We start from the raw sequence: 15,092 nt of genomic DNA on the forward strand, positions 1-15,092 counted from the left end.
AACTGTAAAAGAAGGATTGGAACTGAAAAGTAATGAGCTGTTATCATTTTTTTCCATTCCACCAGTCACAAAACATTAAGCATGTATGTACCAATTCACTCTACATGATTCATGATTTATTCCAGAAATGGTAAAAAACTCAATGCTTATTTCTTCTGATCTCAACAGAAATTTGCATTTTGAAATCTTATAAATCTATTAAAATAGTAACAATAGTACAAAATTGTATCTTATTTTTGAGTGATCAGGAACTTTACGGCCCTAAAAGCTTTATTATGAGTAAAAGCTTATAATTTCATTGTCTTCTAACAGTTTTGTGTGAATGAACTCTAAATTTCTTGCACAATTCTGACTTGAAGTAAATGCATAGGTGGTCTATTGTAGGGACACAGAGTCAACCTGCAATTGTTTTGGAGAAACCTGTAGAGCTTGTCAATCAGTAATCCTTCAAAAGGCCCAGTGCTCTTATTAGTCTTCAGTGTGATTTTTCCTAGAACATACACAAACCTTGTATTCTTTGCCAATTCAATCTACTACAATTCCTCATCTAAGAGTAGTTACTTTCTTCCGCTGTATTTCTGCTTGCATAACTTCTATCATGTGAGGAGGAATGAGTTCCTCTAAGCTTGAGATAGTCTTTTATGCTTTCAAAAACCTGGTTGATAAATTCAGATCCTTCAATGTTTGGGGCATCTTTGTAACCATATTGGGCTACACATTTATATACACCTTTTGGCTCTAGTTTTCCAACCATAAATCTCTCCGACAAAAGTATTGTCTTGACTGGAACCATTCTTATGGTGACAATTAAAAGAACTTCATGCAGAGACCCCACATTCTTTTCATAATGCTCAATAATCGGTGGTAAGTCAGAAATAAGGTCACTGCAAAAGAAATGAATCCCTGGTACAAGTTAATTCACCCCGACAACCAATCCATTCAAACCTTCTATGCTGAGTTTTCTCCGTGCTAAATATTTATACTTTTTCTACCTTCCTTATTTCCAAGAGAACATTATGGTCAGAAAAATTGTTGCAATGACGAAGGGACACCAACCACCCTGTGGCACCTTATTCAATACAGATGATAGATAACTCCTTCAAAGATAGCAAAAAACAGAGTGAAGGGTGGTCAAAGAAAAACATGCATGTTCCAAACCACAAGCATGACCAAAATTGTTGCAATTAGGAAGGGACACCAACCTCCCTGTGGCACCTTTTTCAATATAGATGATAAATAAATTCCTTCAAAGATAGCAAAAAACAGAGTGAAGAGTAGTATAAGAAAAAAATGCATGTTCCAAACTACATGCATGACCAAGGTTACTACGCACGTCGTAATGAACATGACCCCAACCACTGCAACCCCTGCACCACCAAACACCTAAAATTATCCTTGGAAACTCAAAAGAATCGATAAAAACTACCAAATTCGGTTGTCAAATATAAATTCGTATATTCTTACCATATGCATTGCCAAACTGTGTTCCATCCCGGAATCCTATGACAATTGCAAGGCAGATAACCATGAGAACATAGTTAACTTCAGGTGAATAGATCTAACCCTCGTAATTTTGTGAGGTATGCACAATGTTCACTGGAGGGAAGCAACTAAGAGCCATGGACTGTCTTATGATTGAGAATGTTGCTGTAATCAATGCTTGACGGGCTACAATGGCTGCTAAAATGGCAACAATGAACATTGGCCAATACAGAGGTTGTGGTATTTCTTTGTAAAATGTACAGCCTATGTCCCCTAGGTTTTTAATCAAATAAGTCGCTTCTCCCGTATATGTGATAAGAAGAGAGCTAAAGATCACACTCAATTGGATCGAAAAACCTTGGAGATTCCCTTTCTGTTGAAATTATGGACAATTCGTATTCTGGGCTGGAAAATTTTGTGATAACCCTCAAGAGGTCCGTTCATTGTCTGTATCACATTGACAAAGGTGCAGTGGTATCTCATTGACGCATCTATGGCTTACATATAATTTTAAATGTCTCAGATTAAATTTCTGGCATCTGTCTCGCAAAATTGGTTCGCAACTTTGTTATAGGTCTCGGTGGATCAGTCTATACGAAGACTCGCATCTGTAAAAGACTCTTTACTTTGACCATATTTCAGTTCATATATGTTTCTGGGGTCACTGTTAGCTCACACCTATAGTAGCTTGCATACTTTGGAATCTACGACATATATTTGTAGATCACATGATCTGTGGATTGTATAATTCTCAGAAGCTCGCATTATATATATTATTGAGATCATATGGTTCAAAAGTATTGTTTAGTGATATCACATGGTTTGGACTACTGTAATTTATGCTACACTACTAAACATCCTTTGGTGGTTCAAACAAACCCACATAGGCTCTGTCTTTTGTTGCATCACTTTGCAATGGCTCACGTATCAACACTTTGATTTGATATGAATCAAACAATGGCTTGCTATAACAAAAAGTGGCTCGTATGACTTCTGGAAAAACTCGCTCTTGTGGCCGCCTATAATATGACATGACTCACATTAGTATGGCTCATTGCTTTATATGGAATGACTATACATCCTAAAGAGCCGAGACATTGCTTTTGAAATCATACATGATTGACTGTGGTTATCACCTCGCTGTAAAGCATCTAAAATTATATAGACACTGAAAATGCAAATCGTGTAACTTTGACCGTGAGTTTCGGATAATGTTAATGATAAGGACATATGACTTGACTGTAGCCCTAAAGAGAAACAGTAATGTACAACTGTAGCCTTAAATGACCAAGGTGTTTATGATGATGGTGGTTAAGGAATGCATATGTCATATCTCAACTATGAAGAACGGTATCATAAAAGCCAACCTGTTTTACCTGAAGCACATTGTCGAATATATCAAGTTTGATACAAATCATTTTAAGGAGATTGAGATTATCTCTGAAGCATAAAAATGATTAAGTCGACCTATATAATAACATCATCGCTATCGCTAGAGCATCAACCGTAGCATTGACTTCTGTGGCATCATCTCTATTGCAAAAATATAGCATTAAGATTTAACAATTGAAGATCTCATCTTTGCAGCTAGACAAGAGAATGATGGAAAGTCTGCATATACATATAAAAGAAGATAAAGATGATACACGTGTAGGACAAAAGATTTTGAAACTAGATGAAGTTCAAATACCTGTTTGCTATGGCTCCGGAAAGGCAAGGTACATCGCCTTTGTTTATGATGTATGTATACTTACGGGTTTATTTAATTTCTAGAGAAAGTGATGATATGATGTTTATGTATGAGGGTTTTGTATATATATTTTGTAGGGGAAATTTGTAGGATTTCAATTTTTAAAGTTGTTGGTATTTTGTATGGTAAATTTGTAGGATTCAATTAAGGGTATTGGATTAGAAAAACCCTATTAAATTGATAAATCCTCACTTTAATTTGGTTGTTCCCTTTATAGAAACCCTAGTTCATAACATCTAGGTTTGTAGATTCAATCTAGGCTATGTAATAAAATGTTAGCAAGGATTGAATTGAATAAAACCCTAGGTCTTGAATAGTCAAATCCCTAGATTGTCAAAATCATAATCACGCTCTTGTACTTATATACTTTTGGTGTTACTTGTCAGTAAATGTTGCACATACATAAGGAAATGCTAATCTTATGCCATGAAGAGCCTTATGAATGAAGAGAAAAGTAACTTGGTAATCAAATTGGATCCTTGGACACTCCGATAAAGGTAGACTCATATGAAGATGGACCATGAGGATGTTGATGCTTCACTGTCATGGTGAGAGGGAGCCCTTCAAGGTTTGTAGTAAAGGCAACTCAAGGTCTGTTTATTATTCTAAAATTTGTAGCATGCCTCCATCATATAAGAAGGTACAATTATTTTGCTTTATATTAATAAATCTCTTATATCTAGGGTTTTGCTAGAGAATCATAAAGATTTTTATATTGTTAGGGTGATTGATTTCTAAATTAAAATAAACCCTTGTAGTATTATCATTTTCTATTTATTCATTTAGGTAAAACCCTAGCTTTTAGGGTTTGATGACAATATCTAGGGTCTATGACAAAATCCTAGTAGAGGTTGATATAAGAACCCAGGGCATGAAAGTGAAACCCTAGGTGTAAATACTTCCACTATAATTGAAATCCTAACATGGTTTAGTTGTTGGATATCTAAGGTTTAATATTAAATTTTTGATAACCCTAGATGCTCTCCTTGTGTTGACATGATAACCCTAGATTGATAAATTCAACTTCATGCTCTTGTACATGTATAATTTGTTGTATTATGCTTGTTGATGAGATTTGCAGGTACATATTTTTCAAGAGGTTGTATGCCTGCCTCATACTTGATGATGACTTTATGATGATGTTAAACATGATGGAAAGAGTGAGTTGTAAGAACCCTAATGACATTAAAGTTTACACTGGTAATTGAAAATGGACCTTGTTGCCATATGAAGATAAAGAATGATGTTCCTATAGGTCAAAGTTCTCCGATGACATGATGATGCAAAATAAAGAGCCTGTGTAGCTGGAAGAACAAAGTTGTTGATGAGGGACTTATCTCTCTAGTTGAGAGGGAGGACATGGTTCTCTATTTCATGTGTCATGCACTAGGCCAATATTGATAGCTATATGTTTAGTGAAGGACATGAGGAGAGAATGGGATCGAAGAATAGCTAAGAAACCATTGGTGATTAGTTTTGATGTGTCGTGAATAACAATAGTGCTGAGGCTAAGTATGGTGCTGCTTGAGAGGTTGGAAAAGGAAGCTTCCATCAAGATTTGTTTGGATATTATAAGCATCATCAAAATGATTGTAGATCCCAGATTTCATGCTAGCATATTGATAAAAAGAACCAATATATTTGATTTTTGATACTGGTTGGGGTTTTGGAGCTATATTATGTTCTGATGGATGAATAAGTAGTTGATATGTTGATCTTTCCCTGATAAGTTTTGAATATTTGATAATCATTCTTGGATTTATGGATATCTCTGGGAAGTAGAGGCGAGTACCTTAGGTTACGTCCCTGTATGATGGTACTTGGGAGGACACCTTGGCCTGGTTGGTATTGAGAACTCTATTATAGTTTGGCTTTGATGATGTCTAGATCCCTGTGTGGGAGGGTATCTTGGTCTTGATGATATGGAGCTCTGTTTTAGTGTTGATATCTTGAACTTGATGTTACCTAAATCCTTGTGAGGGTTGGTGTCTTGTCATGGAGGCTTAGATGGTATCTATATCCAATTGGATTGATACCAAGGTTGTAGCTTGATAGTACCTATAGTGGCAAGTTACCTTGATGACAACTTAGCCCCTGTTGGGTTGATACCTTGGTAGTTATGGTATTAAGATCCTTAGCATTGCAGATGTTGATATTCTTCTTAGGAGAACTTTTCAAAGTGAGTACTGCCCTTGTACCGGTTGATCAATTATGAATACCTCCTTAGTTAAGAGGGAGTGTTGAAAAGTGTAATTAGTATCGATCTTAATAATTGCTATTTGGCTCATAACATGATTTAATTATTATGTACTTGTCAAAAGAAGAAAAAAAAATATTTTAGTTAATGAAAAATATATTTATTTAAGCATGTGTTTCATGCTCAAGGTCATTGGTCATTAGGTCAAAGCACCCATTGTGTACTTCTAGGGTTTTTGTCTTGAGTCAAAGCCATTGTCATGATGTAAATGACCCTATTAGGCACTTGTAACAAGAAAGGAAAATCATTTTAATGTTTAGAAGAGTCTAGAAAGACCCCAAGACCAAGTCAACTAAGCCTACATGAAGTTGGCCTATTATAGGCTTGAGGAGCCATGTGAAGACTATATAAAGAAGAGGTTTCGACCTCTTGGAATTAGAGGAAGACACACATATCTTGATATGATCTGCAATAGAAAAAGAAGTGAGAGAGCCTTAGAAGATAAGGAAAAATATAGCGAAGGAAGGAAGAATGTCTTGAAGGAACGAATCTCTAAAATTACTCCTTGTTCAAACCACACATGTGATTATTTTGTAGTCTTTTTGGTTTCCACAGGTTCGAAAGTTGCAGAAAGGTAGCATACCTAGTTTGAGGGTTGATTTTCTTGATTGAGGAAGGATTGTGTTATTGGTGGCTGGCTTGGTCTTGGTGGAAATCTTATTTTGGGTCTTAGGTCTTGGAAGTCTCCTTTGAAAATGATTTTATAAGAAGAGAAGTTCTTCTGGGTTTTTCCCCTTGGAGGGGTTTTGCCCTAGCTTGGAGCCTATTTCTGATGTCTCTCTTTCTTTTGTTTGTGATTGTTTGGAAATTATCTCGATGATAAGAACATAAGAATCAAAAGAAGAAGTAAAATAGAATCACAAATAATTGTCAAGAAAAGAGAAATCAATTTAATAAAAACCACTGCCCTAACAATTTCTCAACACTTTCCAGGCCGAGAGAAGGAAGGAAAAGCTTCTAAAGTCTGTGCTTGATCCAAGTTCTGTCCAGTGGTAAGGAGGAGGCTCGAGAGCATGAAAGAGGCATACAAAGCCTTAGATATCTATGTTGTTGACGACTGAGCTCCTTTGTAAGATTGCAGAGGGTTTTTGTGGTCTAACCATGACCTAAAGGGAGACCGAATTAACCTTAGTGTGGTACAGTGAGAGCAGATTGCTATAGGAGGAAAGTCAAGGGAATTCAAACTATGGTTTGACAAGTATTATCAAGGAGATTTTCTGTTGAGTGTTGTTGTTGAGGTCTTTCCAACAAAGAAGTGTTGGACAACCTGTTTTGAAGTCTGTGTAGTCACTTTGATGAAGAAAAAGGACTGTGAGTTGAAAAAGTATTTAAGCCTATGTACGTGATGTTGGAGTAGCAAATTCACTGTAAGAAGGCTAATGTGTCGAGCTCAAGTGTGCAAGGCTTTTGGAGTAGTCAAATACCTTGTGAGAAGCTTGATGTGCAAAGGTGTTGGAGGAGAAATATTTCTATGAGTATAAGTGGCAAAGGAGCTACTAGGTGTTCAAGACAAGTGAACTGAAAGGGCCATGGTCAAGCGATTCTCCAACAAAAGTGTCAAGTTTTTTCTTGTTCTTGGGTAGATTGAGAGTCAAACATTATTGACCTCAATCCATAGTTTTCCTTATGTTAGGGCTAATTATAAGGGTCATGATCCCTAGTATGGTACTCCTATGTTTGTTGTATTAAAGTTGTAATATAAAAATGTTTTGGGTCTGAAAAATATTGTATACCTTATTATTTCATTGCTGTTACATTTCCACTATGAAAATTGCATGGAGTTGGAGTTGTTTTAGACATAGTCCTGATTCTCAAGCGCTAGGAAAAATCAACACCCTTAACCATTATATCATATAGGTTTTTGTGGATTACCCTCAACCATCGCATCCTATGGGTTTTACATTTGTTTACCCTTAACAATTACAACTCTTAAGTGGTTTCAATTTATCATTTGAAACATTATTCAGGAAGGACCATTTCTTAGGGATGTCATTGTACATGGATTCATTTCTTTTGCATTTCAATTTTTGAACACATGATATTTGTTTATTTTTACCTTGCTTCTTTATTCTTCATTCATTCATTGCTTGCCTCACTCTTTATGTCCATTTTCCTATGCCATTTTCTTTGTTACTTCATATTTTACAATCCTTATCTCTTTTCTCTTTAATATGCATTTTCTGTTTGCTTCTTTTATTCATGGCCAAGAATCTACCTTTTGCTTCTTTTGTCTTTAATTTTCATCTTGTTCTTGATGTTTCCTTCATTGTTCTTCTTCTTGCATCTTATTTTGTTCATGTTTCATGTACTTTCCTCTACCATCTTCTTCTATCTTGAAGCATATATCTTCTTCTCTCTTCATCTTCTTTCATCTCACTTTTGCTACATCATCTCTGTCAACTTTTGGCTCTTTTCTTTAGGAGTATATCTGCTACTTACTTTGAATATTTAATTAGGAGTTTTTTTGCTACTTTATATCTTTATCATGATATTATTTATGTCTTCATCATATTTTTTTTGGTACTCAATGACTCCTACGAACAATTTCTAGCAATTTTGTCTAATGTTGAAATGGCCAGTTCCAACATAGACTCAAACTTGTGACAATGGTTAGGTAAACTAAATTTCATGACAATGATAACAAAATGTTCTCAAATAGACCTACATCCATGTTGTATTTATTTATTTATTTATGACATGAGAATTTCTAAATACTTGACTTGATTTTGATTTTGATTACCAACACTTCATTACATAACTAGAATCTTCCAACACGCACTTGGACTTGACTCTGAATTTTCTCAGGGTCTATACTTTCAACATGATTTTGATTTATATTTAACATTGTATTATGAGACTTTGGGTCCACGCTCTTAAAAAGAATCCATTGCATCAATAGCCTTTCAATCTTGAGAAAAAAATATATTGAAAAATTACTTCAATTTTAATGCCTTACATCAATGTATTGCGTACACCATTTACCAATCACAACATGGCCCATGTAGCCATTAAAGTTTTCCACACACGATGTGATTGTGATCACGCTCAAAGAAACATGTGAGAATCAATACTTTCCAAAACTCACCCATATCCCTATTTGCAATGTGGACACCAAATCTTATCATAAAACAATAAATTATACCTTTATCAAGTGAATGCTACCACATCCATTTCTTCAATCAATGATTTTTTTTGAATCACTTTATTTTTCCCGGTGTGAAATGGGATACATGGAGGCATTTCTCCTTTGAAAAATTCACCTAAAATTATATATCATAATTTGAATACATTTAATAACTGATTTCAACATACTCCATTATTCACAACATTAGGTTAGAGTATAGGTTTTCATGTGAAAAAGCATTAATTCCTAAAAACCCAATACTGATTTGTGTTTGTCGTTGTATAAGAATTCTCATATCACTCTGATACTTGAACAACTATTTGCAACTTTAATCACTAAATGAACTCCCAATATTCCATCCTCTTCTACTAAAGATTTGAATTGTCGAGTTCTTTAAGGGATTAAAGAGTATATATGCCAAAAAAAATAAAAATTATCTCTGATTTAGGAAGAGGATCAACTATGATTATCCAACCTTAGTAACCCAAAATCTTCATCAAGCTAACTATCATTCATCCCACAATTATTTAGCAATAATGATCTCCTATACTTGAATGCCCATGCCTCAAAATGAAAAAAATCATACTCACAATCGACACGTGAACATATTGTGTCATAATTGGAAATTTCAAAGTCAATTTCTCAAATTACAAATCAATGATAACAATGATTAAAACACAATTACATCATTTGTAGGAAATACCTAAATTTAACAACTCTCGTTCTTCTATTTTGAAGGAAAACATAAAAAAAAAAAAAACATTTTTCAATAGATTTGATCAAGTTTCCTTCAATATATTCACCATTTGTCTCATTTGGAGATTTACATGCTCAATCACATGATCCTTCACATCTCCACATGCTATTCCTCAATTTTGGCCCCTTCTTAATAGTAGTGTTTCCATCTTAAAAAGTTGATTATCCTTGCAACATGCACTTCTATCTCCCTTAGACTCATGGTAGTTCTCCATGGTGTCCATATCACAAATTTATTCTCTAAAGACAACCTCTCATAGAGGAGAAACATATGTTGTCTTTATAGCATCAACAACTTTTCATCTTAGCTTTGATATTCATAGCATACACATTCATATTATAGTTCTTTTCTTCATTGTGAGCATCATGGCTCTAACACCAAATGCAAGTTTTAAAAATCAGAACAAATACATACAAGCATATATCAAGCAAGGGACATTGGTAGTTTACACTCAAGAAAACCCCAAAGGTAAAAATTCCATTAAATTAAACCATTCCTTTGTGTGTTTCTATTATATAGTTTGTCCCTTCATATAATAATTGGTGACCATAACAACCATGCCACAATTGAATATTTAGCTCAACCATATGCATAACTATCTCCAATAGTATTTCCTTAAATATTCCATGAATATCTCAACCTATCTTCATCCCTAACATCTCTCTTTTATCCTCATGTCTGATTCTTATGTAGACTTCTATGCTTGGTCTACTTCATTACAATTTTTTCATATACTTTAAACATTATTCTTGATTCACAAGTAGGATTTATCCTTCAACATAGTGTCACCAAATAGTTTATAGAGGTAGATAAATATCATTGACTAAAAGTAGTTGAGAGAGTACAAAAAGGATTGGGCATCATCCTATTAGTAATATAGAATAATTAGAAGTAAAATCCTTCATAAAGCATTCAATCAAAATTATTTCAAACTCTTCACATGCATTCTCTAGAGCTAATCAATATGAATTCTTTCAAATAATCAGCATACATTCTCTCAAACTCAAGTAGTCATTCTTTCAAAAACTTGGAAGAATTACCTAGAGCTACTAAATGGACACATATGTAGAAAAATAACCATTTTGAACTATTGTTACTTGCTGGGGAAACATTTTTCTAAATATGACTTAGTCATAGGTCCCTTCCATGCTTAGATGTGTTGCAATTGGGTTGAATTCCTTCATTGTGTGATGGCTTGGAATCATAGAGATACATCTAACTAAGTGTTGGGGTCAAATACAATAGAATAATGAGGGAAAAACATAGTGTAGGGATGAATTTGTTTGATATATGGTTACTTTCTCCATGCCAATTAAGAAACCAATACCCATGATAATTGTTATCCCATTTTTCCTTAATAGATCAACAATAGAATTGGACCATTAATCTATCATCATAATATCTACCATGGGAAGTATTAATATGTCATCATCATCGCCAATGTATAGCTTAACTTCCACTTAACTCTTGATCATTTGACTTGAATAAAGGATATCTCCTCTTAGTTTTCTCCTCATTGTCATCCTCTTCACCTTTATTATAGTCATCCATCATTGTCATCACCATCATTTTATGTGTGTATGTATGTGCACATGCACACATGTATGTATGTAAGCCCCATTGCTTGGCTCAAGCGATCATGAGCTAGAGGTGAGATCTCTCACACAAAATTTGGCAAGGTATTGATCCTCTTTGGGTTAGGCTCCATAATTAGGGCCAATGGTTTGCCTTTTTTTACCATCTATTGATCATGGTGAAGTACTCTAAGTTTTTTCCTTGGAAAAAAAAATTATAAACACATCATACAAAAATACATAAATATATACATATCTGTGTATGTTCACACTCTTTCACACACATAGGCATGTGTGTGTGTGTGGATGTGAACATACACATATATGTATATATTTATGTATTTGTGTGTGTATTTATAATTTTTCTTTTCCAAGGAAACCCCTTAGAGTACTTCACCATGTTCAATGAATGGTAAACAAGGAAAACCATTTTTTTGGGAAGTTTTAGTGTCTACGGATAAACACTTAAACCCCTAGATTAGTAGGTAAGTCTAGAACAACAGAGCAAAGAATTCTTTACTTTTTCTATAACCAATAGATTAAATAAGACAGTAAAGAAGCCTACCTGAAGCTTTTGCTTACTCCTTATCTCCCTTGACCAATTCTGTCGCTCCTTTCCATACTTAATCCGCTTGAAAAGTACCTGCACACAGACAAAAGAAAAAGCCCGATCAAAGCATATGATAATGATCTATTTATTAAACATAAAATGGAATCAAGTGCATAATACACATATGAAAGCATTCATGAACAATACAAACATATGGAAAAAGCTTTGAACAATTTATTAGGAAAAGGAAGAGTTACAACCCAATTTGCTTGATTCAGTGTCACTCCTCCAGTTCAATCCCATTCTCTCCTCATAAAAAGCAAGACATTTTGACATTATTACAATACTTGAAACCAACTCAAGTCTCATACTAATAACATCTCCCTATAATTCAATGATTTCCAGCCCCTGATCACTTAGATGAGTGGTCTTTTAATAGGTGAATGAAGGAAGTTATGCCATAAATGGTGATAATGAATTCCCTCCCAAATTTAGGATTTAGTTCCATGGAGGAAGGGATAAAGGGATTGATGTTCGTTAACTCCCTCCCTCATCCAATTTCGAGCCCAAAGGAGTGGATAGCCTTATGAAACTTCTAGAGGCATCCTATGGATAAGAATATTTCAAACCCCAATGTAGATTTTGCTCAAATTCACCCAGCGCAGGCCAAAGAGGGCCCAAGTGTGCTGCAATGCACCCTGATAAAGGCCTGCCTGCGCTGATCTTCTTAGAGGTAGTTTTTTGGATGATTTCAGTCATGGAATCTCTTCGGAAGGAGTCATTCTGATGGTTGACTTCATTTTGGGCATGTAACAACTGAATTAGGGTTTTATGGGCCCTAATAGTACTGATCTGTAAGTCGGGGTTGATGTGCCAAAATGGATCTGTAACAGTTTCCCCCTAAAGCATGAAGTCGTAAATATGTATAACAAGTGAAATGCTTTACTAAGTGGAGAGGAGGTTTCAAAGTGGAAGGTGACCTGCATCAATTACAATACATATATCATGATAATTTGATTTTTTCTCATGAACTTGCTGAGGGAAGGCATACCCATGCTCAACTTATAAACTTTCATTACAAGTACAAACATAGTCGTCTACAGATATAGACCCATGAATGGATGACCATGAATGTAAGGCCATTGTACATTTGATTTAGTACTCCTAAAAATATCGCAACCCGGATGGATGAAATTGGATCTGGGGTCTTCAATGTCGTTCAATATTTCTCTCAAGTACAAGTCTAACCATGTGAATAGATGATCTGAAGTCGAACATGGGAAGACATCATTTGATTACCAGCCAATGATGTAAGTCGTTAATAGACGCGAGAGGAATCATCGATAATGATGATGACCTTCAAGGTACTATAGTACATTTCACATGGTGTGAATAAATGATTTGATGTCGAACACCATACAAAGTCTTTCGGTCAAAGGCCAGTGATGTTAACCTATCGCCGGAATTGAGAAACCTACCATTAATGTATGCAAGCGTCAAGGTACTGAAGGGGTGTTTCTAAGTCAACTTCTTGGATAATGTGTTGATGTCGACAATAAGCGACTTGTCGCAGGAGGGCCTTGATGTATCCCACATCAACGACATGAAACGAGGTAAATGATTTTGGAGATGAAGAAATTGATTGACGACAGAAGGTTCAGGAATCGCGGTCATGAAAATGAAGGTTTACAGTATTGTAAAGGATGAAGTTTGAACTGAATGACTTCTCTTGAACATGTCGGTGACACTAAAATGAATTGGTAGCATTGACCCAAAACAAAGTAATGGATGGTATGATAGACCAACGATGTGATAACCATCAAGCTGAATGACCCAACCCACATAGTCATGGTGATGAGGTGAAAGTGTCATGTTCAAGAGTGAATTGCTACCATAAAGTGTTCTCCCCCTTTTCCCATTTTACCCAGTCATTGCTGACCAATACCTCTTTATTTTTATCAAGCTTAAGGAGGATAACATACGCTTGTTGTATAATTTCACCCTTCGGGTGAATCCATCGCTATTTGATGCTTTAACGAGTCTAGCGAAGGTGAAACTCGATCTTGTCTAGATGGACAAGTTTGTCGCTATTTGATGTTTTTAACGAGTTTAACGACAAAGATAACTCGGTCCTTTTCATGTTTAGAGAGTTTGAAAAGGGACGAAAAGGAAACTCCAAAAGTTCTTTTTCGTAGATTTGTCTCTCAAGTCCGAAAAAGCATAAAACAATATGAGAGAGAACCTATTGATCATGTTCGATCAACGTATTCCTTTTTCATAGTTAATCTATCTCAGCCCGAAAAAGGGTTAAACTTATACTGAGTAGATATCAATTCCAATCCGTTAATGAGATGGAAATGACAAGCGCTCGACAATCTTTTCATGTTTAGAGAGTATGAAAAGAGCTTAAAGAGGACTCTGTTTTGAGGAATGAGTGGTGTCTAGGGTAGCAACTGGTTCTGGTGACATTGGAACTTCTCAAAACATGTTGATTTATGTGAAGAGGCTGGCTAATAAGACCACTCATGGCAACTGTTCCTCAAAAAATGGTAACACAACCAAGTGAAAGTGTATGATCGGCCAAAGGGATGGTGGCGATGGGATGAAAACAACCAAGGATCATATGATGAAAGAGGTTGATAGAATGGCAATCACGAGGGTTAAAATGGAGATGGATTCATTTTTAGACAAGCTTGAACCATAGGGAGCTGTACTTGGATTCAATTTCATGTTTACACAAGCTTTAAATGAAAACTATGCTTGAGATTGGTTTACATGCCCCTAGCATGATGAAAAGGAGAGTCTCCTATAACCAGATGGAAGTCGCTGCAGTGAAGCAGGACGGTTATCCAACACCTTTTTGGCTTCGTCCAGATAGGGACAAAGGTGAATGGGGTGATTCCCTTCACATAACCTACAGGGAAACTTAACTTTACCATTAGGTGCATGCCCCCCAAGCTTCATTAGATTCACCTAAGTAGACTGCTCATGGCTATGAGCTGGATGGAATGAAGGTTTGTTTACGAGATTAAGTGAAAGAATCGACTCAGATTTTACGAGATCTAATCAAAGATTAAACGTGGAACTTGCTCCAGGGGACCTTGTTTCATTTTTTAATGAGGTTGACACAGTAAAAGAACTATCCTCATATTCCTTGTTTCATTTTTTAACGAGGTTAACACAAGACCAGGAAGTATTCTCATGGGAACTATTTCATTTTTTTAATGAGGTTGACACAGTAAAAGAACTATCCTCATGAACCTGTTTCATTTTTTTAATGAGGTTGACACAGTAAAAGAACTATCCTCATGTTCCTTGGTTTCATTTTTTAACGAGGTTGACACAAGACCAGGAACTATCCTCATACCCCTTGATCACAACTCATAAGAGGTCATGAAGGAGAGATCTGGTTCCAATGCCCCCAGTACATGATGTACAACATCACTGAATTGATCGTCAGTTGATGTAGGTATGGAACGGGTTGCCACATAATTAACCTGTGGTGGGGATGATACCATTGGTACAAAAGGACCATTTAGGGAAGATGGTTTAGGAGCCATATTTGGACCGAGAAATGAAAGCCGGTCAACGGTGACAA

The sequence above is a fragment of the Pinus tabuliformis genome, chromosome 2_2 (assembly GCF_031772625.1).
Source record: "Pinus tabuliformis cultivar Carrire ecotype Pingquan chromosome 2_2, CPIR1, whole genome shotgun sequence".
NCBI classification, from domain to species: Eukaryota; Viridiplantae; Streptophyta; class Pinopsida; order Pinales; family Pinaceae; genus Pinus; species Pinus tabuliformis.